This window comes from Paroedura picta, chromosome 7 (genome assembly GCF_049243985.1).
Source record: "Paroedura picta isolate Pp20150507F chromosome 7, Ppicta_v3.0, whole genome shotgun sequence".
Classification (NCBI taxonomy): domain Eukaryota; kingdom Metazoa; phylum Chordata; class Lepidosauria; order Squamata; family Gekkonidae; genus Paroedura; species Paroedura picta.
The window spans coordinates 60,091,364-60,098,925 of record NC_135375.1 but is presented as its reverse complement, the minus strand read 5'-3'; positions in this window follow the sequence as shown (position 1 = coordinate 60,098,925).

The window sequence follows — 7,562 nt, the reverse complement described above, 5'->3', positions numbered from 1 at the left end:
CAATTTGCTCAGCCATTATGTCTCTTTTTCTGTACTGCTAAGGCAGAGGAGCCCAGACTCTATAGTGTCCTCCAGTGCATGTACTTCATCAGTGGACCACTTTTATGGCTTTTGGATTATGGAGAAAATGGCTGTGATGGAAGTGCACTGGAGGCATTTTATGGCAGAGAGCCACTTGTTGTCCCACAGGCTTCTTCAAACAGAGGTTAAAGGAGTTGGTCAAAAAAGAAGAATCAGTTTAAAAGATTCAGTGCCTGATATCTAAAATATGGAGGGGCAACTGCTTCATATCAGATGTGTGGAAACCAGGGCCAGTTTGATGCCCAGCATCCCAGGTGGCAACTTGGGACACCAAATTGGCAGGTGCATTGCAGGAGAGTGGCAGGGCAGCCCCCAAGGCAGCAGGCGGGGAGGAAGACAAGGAGGAGCTGTGGCCCGGTACTGACTGATCCAAGGACCGGTACCGATCTCCGGACCAGGGATTGGGGACCACTGTCCTAAAGCATCCAAGAAAAGTGTGTATACAACCTTTGCTTGAAGACTGCCAGTGAGGGGGAGCTCACCACCTCCTTAGGCAGCCTATTCTACTGCTGAACTATTCTGACTGTGAAATTTTTTCCCCTGATATCTACCCTATATCATTGTACTTGTAGTTTAAACCCATGACTGTGCATCCTTTCCTCTGCAGCCAATGGGAAAAGCATCCTGCCCTCCTCCAAATGACAACCTTTCAAATACTTAAAGAGGGCTATCATGTCCCCTCTCAACCTCCTTTTCTCCAGGCTGAACATTCCCAAGTCCTTCAACCTATCTTCATAGGGCTTGGTCCTTTGGCCCCAGATCATCCTTGTCGCTCTCCTCTGTACCCTTTCAATTTTATCTACGTCCTTCTTGAAGTGAGGCCTCCAGAACTGCACACAGTACTCCAGGTGTGGTCTGACCAGTGCCGTATACAATGGGACTATGACATCTTGTGATTTTGATGTGATGCCCCTGTTGTTACAGCCCAAAATGGCATTCACCTTTTTTACCACTGCATCACACTGACTGCTCATGTTTAGTTTACAATCCACAAGTACCCAAGGTCTCGTTCACACACAGTGTTACCTAGAAGCGTATCCCCCATCCAGTAGGCATGCTTTTCATTTTTCTGACCCAGATGCAGAACTTTACATTTATCTTTATTAAATTGCATCTTGTTCTCATTTGCCCATTTTTCCATTGTCTTCAGATCTCGTTGAACTCTGTCTCTATCTTCTGGAGTATTTGCCAGTCCTCCCAATTTGGTGTCATCTGTAAACTTGATGAGTAGTCCCTCCACCCCCTCATCTAAATCATTAATAAATATGTTAAAAAGTACCGGACTGAGCCCTGAGGTACCCCGCTACTCACCTCCCTCTAGTCTGATGAAACACCATTGACAACAACTATTTGAGTGCGGTTCTCTAACCAATTCCCTATCCACCTAACTATCTGAAAATCCAGATTGCAGTCCTTCAATTTATCCATCAGAACATCATGGGGAACCTTATCAAAAGCTTTACTAAAATCCAAGTAAACGACATCAACCAAAGTTCCACGATGCAGCAAACCTGTCACTTGGTCAAAAAAGGAAACCAGGTTGGTCTGACAGGACCTATTGGAGACAAATCTATGCTGACTTCCTTGGATCACCAAATTGTCCTCCAGATGTTTGCAGATTGCTCCCTTTAATATCTGCTCCATTATCTTCCCCACAACAGAAGTCAGACTCACTGGTCTGTAATTTCCCGGGTCATCCTTCCTCCCTCTTTTGAAGATCGGAATAACGTTTCCTCTCTTCCAGTCCTCTGGGACATCTCCAGTCCTTAAAGAGGTCCCAAAGATGATGGATAAGGGTTGTGCAAGTTCTCCGGAAAGTTCTTTGAGCACTCTTGGGTGCATTTCATCCGGCCCAGGGGGATTACTAAGCAATTTTGCTCTTGTGGAAATCTACTCAATGACTGGTGGTTTTTGTTAATCTCACATTCCGCTAAGTACCCCAAAAGTAGCACCGTTAAAAATTCATTTGGTTCAAAGGAAATGATTATTCAGTGAAAAAACCCTGATCAACAGACTGTTGTATTTGTAATCCAGTGAAACATAGATGCAAAAGGCCAAATAGTAGGGTGACAAAAGTTAAATATAGGTATGACAAAGCAATTAAAATATTACGATATGGTGTCATAATCTATTAAAAGTGTTGGGGCCTTCCAGTAATGTGTTGAACATTCTAAAGACTTCAGAATGAGCCATACTCACCAGGTGGCTATAGAAAATTCAACATATTGGGAGGGAGAAAGTAAGGGGGCACTGACCAGGGCTTCCCACCTTGCATCTGATGGTGATAACCCAGCTAGGCTGTCACCCTCAGCTCTGGCAGCCCTGTTGCCTCTGATGGGCTATCACCATCATCTAAAAAGCCTAAAATTCTTCCCCTGCCCTGTCTTGGCAGGGCCCAATTCTGTTTCAATGCTCCCTTTCAAAGCAAGAAGAGAGTGTTTAAAGAGACACACACGCCCTCTTGTATTACAGCTAATTCTCAGAATCATCTTTAGCACATGGGGCTAGGGTTGTGCGTGGCGGCATCCGAATCAGCCATTCCAGGCTGATGCAGCCAGCATGGCGCCAAGTGGGGAGGGGAGGTGCGGTGCTGTCTGCGTCAGCCTGGAACAGCTGATTTGGATGCCACCACACACAACCCTACAAGGGGCCCTTATCCATTAAAATACTCCCAGGCAGGAAGGCATTGCTTAAAGAGAACCCTGTGTGCTAGTCAGCTGTTGTCAAGGCCTTTATCTATTAAAACACTTCCTCCCTGCCTTGCCAGACAAGGGTCAAGTTAACCCCCTTCCTTCAAACAGGAGCCAGAGATCTGGGGGGCTCCTGGGGCCATTCCGCACAACTTAAATATAGCAGAAGTCTTACCTTTGGTAAATGCTACAAATTCAACGTTCCGCATGACGTTGCACACCATCTGCAACACTCCTGCGACACTGCCGTAAAAAGCGCTTCGTTGTAGCGCTTTTGGGGAAATCGGGAAAAGTGGATACCCCCTGAAAAAAACGCTAAACTTCTGCGCACAAGCTGCAACAAACCAGCGAAAGACATGTGTATTCTCAATGTAGCGGTAGAAATTAAGTCCCTCCCCTGCTCTTGCCCTGAACTTCTGGAGAAGCGATCACCATTTTCTACCCTTTAGATCTGTGAAAGCAACGAACAAGCGAGGCTTCTCTGGCTAAAGTCCCTCCACAGAAGTGATTTAAAGTAAAACAAAGCTTCCTAAGTTCCCAAGCACAATACAGCCCCCTGTTCAGCACTGCCCATAATTTCAACCACAAATCGTGCCCGTGGGGGGAAGGATTTTTTTCCTACTTGAGGAGCGTGTAAACGATTAATTGCCAGCTCCTACGCCAGCAAAAAGGTCTTACCGATGCAACAATTGAACACAGATTCGTTGCAATGGGTGTGTTTGGTTTAAAAAAAAAACAGTTCTTAAAGGGAAAGGGGCTTTTGGGAGCATGAACACAACAGCGCATTGGCTGTTCCATTTGATTGATGGCCAGGGGCGGGAAGAAGCGCAGAAAAAAATCACCTCCTTTGTTGTGATTCCAGCGAGACCGGATACCTGAGGGGAATGAATGAAACACTACTGGGACTTCTATATGCCACTAAAAATAAAGGTATGCGGAATGAAGAAATTCCACTATTTAATATAGCATTTCTACATTCTGTGAACATTTGGTAACATTGGTCCTTGTGTGGAATGGCCCCTGGTATATTCTCCAGGAAGTGGCTCTTTGACCTTGCTTGATCTGAGCAATAGGTGAAGAAAGAAAAAAAAAAAGCCCCTTGCAACAAGGAAGAAGGTCTCTTTAGTGAGGAGTCCATCTGGGGAACACAGATACCTTCTAAAGCTAGAAGTGCCTGTATTATATTTTAACTCAACACTTGACAATTTTACTGAGGCCTGGTGGGGGGTGTAGTTTACTCCTCTACTCTCAACCACTGCCCTAACACTCTCTGATCGCTATGGTAATGTTTAAACATCCCTTCAAAATAAGATACGGATACGCCACAACAATGAACATAAGGAACATTTTATTTTCATGGAAATTTTAACTCATGACAATGACAAATCAATGGGAACCCTGAGCTTGTTTCTCTGCAATGAGATAGTCCTATCTGGGAGTGAGACAATGACACCCGAAGTGTGTTGTAAAGGGCCAGGGGGAATGAAGTAAAGGGCCGGGGGGGGGAGAAGGCGTCCTTTGTGGCCCACCTCAAATTAGTCGACGGACCACATATGGTCCGAGCCCACAGGTTGGGGATCGTTAATGTAGACCACCATCATTCTGTACACACTATTGTAAAGGGGAGCCCCAGGAAAAGGAGGGAGGATGGTAATTGGCAAGCAGTTATTCCTCCAGTAGTAAATTTACCCTATGGCGGCCAGGCACTGAGCAGTGGGAGACACAGAGGCAAGACCTCAGAACTGAAAGGGAACTGGGATTTCCGATCCTCGCAGCAGGTAATTCCATACAGTGGTATGGGGTGGGGGGGGGGAGAGAGCTCTCCATGTGTTTTGTTTTTTTCTTTGTAAAATGAACACCCAGTCACTTTAAAAGTAAAACAGTACTTTTAAAACCACGTTTCAATTAATGTCAACTTTGTTTTGTGAGGTATTCTGTATACTGCTTCAAAAGGCAGTAAACACCGTATCAGTGGAATCATAAAATGCATACTTATACATGCCTTGCTTTTCAAAAGAGCTTAAAATGCTTCCAAGGCCTGGGGCAAATCTTTCTATTAAGACCCCAGAACATAAAAGAATGCTCTATTTCCTTATCTGAAAGTAAAGCCATTTCCCTCCTGAAAGAGAGAAAAAAACACATCTTTGTGTATGTGTGTGTGTGTGTGTGTATCATCTGCTTTGTATTGCTTGTTATTTTACATTTACTCAGGTTTTGAAGTGTTTGTTTTTTCTTGGCTACCTTTTGCTAGCCTGCTGGTGGCAATAGCCTCTAGCCTCTCATTTCACCCCTCTGCTAAATAGGAAGGGGGGGGGGGGACTTGCACAAAGATGCTGGTTTTCTTCTTTTAATCTGAAGTTATACTCCATTTTTATTCTGTTTCTGTTTTATTTCTTCCTTTTAATTGATTACAGTGAATCTTAAAAGGTTTTAGCTACCATTCCAATAGTACTGGCACAGCCAGAGAACGGGGGTTCTCTCATTGCTTGATGTGAAATTTCACTGGGGGTCATTATTTGCGGATACAAGCAGTGGGATTTCAGGCTACAGAATGGTGGCATGACCCCAGGGCAAACTTAGGGATGCTGTCTTGAATAGTTTGACACTTAGATGATGAGGGAGAAGGAAAATCAAGCGGGATTGAGAAATTTTGGTCAGAGGGAATTTTCCAGTTGTTTACCTCTCCTTCAATTCATTGAAGCTCCCCACTTTACATGTAAGGATGGTAAAGTATTTATCAACTGAATTTATTTGTTTGTTTGTTATAACCCACCACTCCCAGCCAAGCTGGTTCATGGAGGGTTACATATTTAAAGCTTAGTTGCCACATATGCCACAGCCTTCATAGTCAACTTTTTCCTTGCTTTCTTCTTTCCTTTTGTAAGCATTTTTATAGCGACGTGTTTTTAACACTCAGGACATATTTTAAGTAGTTCTATGAATAGTCAAGGATTTAACACTTCTTTCCTGTGGAGAAAAGCTCATTAAAACTTCCTGTTGTTGCAAAGATGATTTAAATGGCAGAACAGAACACAAAGAAGAGCTCTTGCCAGTTTGGTGTAGTGGTTAGGAGTGCGGACTTGTAATCTGGCATGCCAGGTTCGATTCTGCGCTCCCCCACATGCAACCAGCTGGGTGACCTTGGGCTCGCCACGGCACTGATAAAACTGTTCTGACCGGGCAGTGATATCAGTGCTCTCTCAGCCTCACCCACCCCACAGGGTGTCTGTTGTGGGGGGAGGAATGGGAAGGCGACTGTAAGCCGCTTTGAGCCTCCTTCGGGTAGGGAAAAGCGGCATATAAGAACCAACTCTTCTTCTTCTTCTTCTTCTTTTGGCATGTATGTTGTTGCCATTGCAGATATGCCATATGCATATTTCACTTTTTTCCCCACAGATACATACTGTTAAAAGGGTCTTCCATGTAATTCCCTTAAGTGGCCAGTTTGAAGGAGCCTTTCTGCAGCACAGTCTTTGCAGCCATGGGGTTGAAGGTTGTGCTGTGGATCATCTCCGTTGAAGGACAAATGAAGCAACTTTCACAAGGAAATATTTTTTAGGGTTTTTTGTGCCTAGGGAGGCACCTTATGGGGAAAAATATCTTCCTATTTGTGTACTCTTAGCCCACAAAATGCCAGTGCATTTTATTATTTTATTCATGGCAATAGAGTAAAGCAGAAGAGAATCTAATAAATAATAATAATAAAAATTCTGATATTTTTTCTAGTAAAAAGGTTGACTGGTGCACACCATTACAAACCACTGTGTTTGGTTTTCTCATGTTAGGATTGACAGACCACATGGTGGAGGTGGGGGGGTTCCCCACTGCCAGCTCTACCCCTAGTCTTCGATCAGCTGGCCAGTGGGGAGCTTATCAGTAGAAAGTCTGGGCAACATTGCTGCATCACACAAGAAGTGATGTCTTCATGTCATCACACCAGTGACATCCAGGTGCTGCTCTGGTATTTGAGCAAAAACTCTATGGTATAAGCCAATATTACTATAGAGTTTTTGGCCAAATAACAGAGCATCATCTGGAAATCACTAGTGTGATGACAAAATTTCTTGTGCAATGCTGGCCATGTGGCCTGGGCCTTTCTTTTTCTCCTGGTAAGTGCCCCTCACCAATTGTCAGGAGAGACCTGGCAATCCTATGTCACATGCATCCAACAATTATTTCATGTGAAACTGTGGGTAGTGTCACATTATTTCCTAAAGCCATGCCATATGAAATAGCTGTCAATTAAAATTTGAAGACATATTTAACAGTCTTCAGGGCCAACTGTTTTAACAGGTCCACTGCAAAGTATTTCTGACCTTGGCCCCAGTTCCTCTTCTGCCAACAGACTGAAGTTTCAAACTTCAAGTAAAAGTTGTTATCCTCTGCAAGTCAGACACAAGAGAGTTGTAAAGCTTAGCTTTATCTTATGATTCCAGAAGCATGTCGTTCTAACAAGGACATAGATGCAGAATATCCACAATTCAAACTGAAATTTCTTAAAGCCTGATATAGTTGAATAGGTAACTGATATATATACCTAAGTATTCATTTTAGAATTCCCCCCAATCAACTAATAATTTTCCCATTGCTAATGCAGAGCTTGCTAATAGACAATTGTGTTCAGTTTCTTTTATTCACATGTATTTATTAAGGATTTTTATATCACTTCTTTGCAGTATGAGATGGTAAACAAAGTTCCAAAAGATACAACAAAACAATACAAAATAAACCACAAATTATACAATCATAAAACCAATACAGCACCATATTATATTAAAACTCATAAGAAGA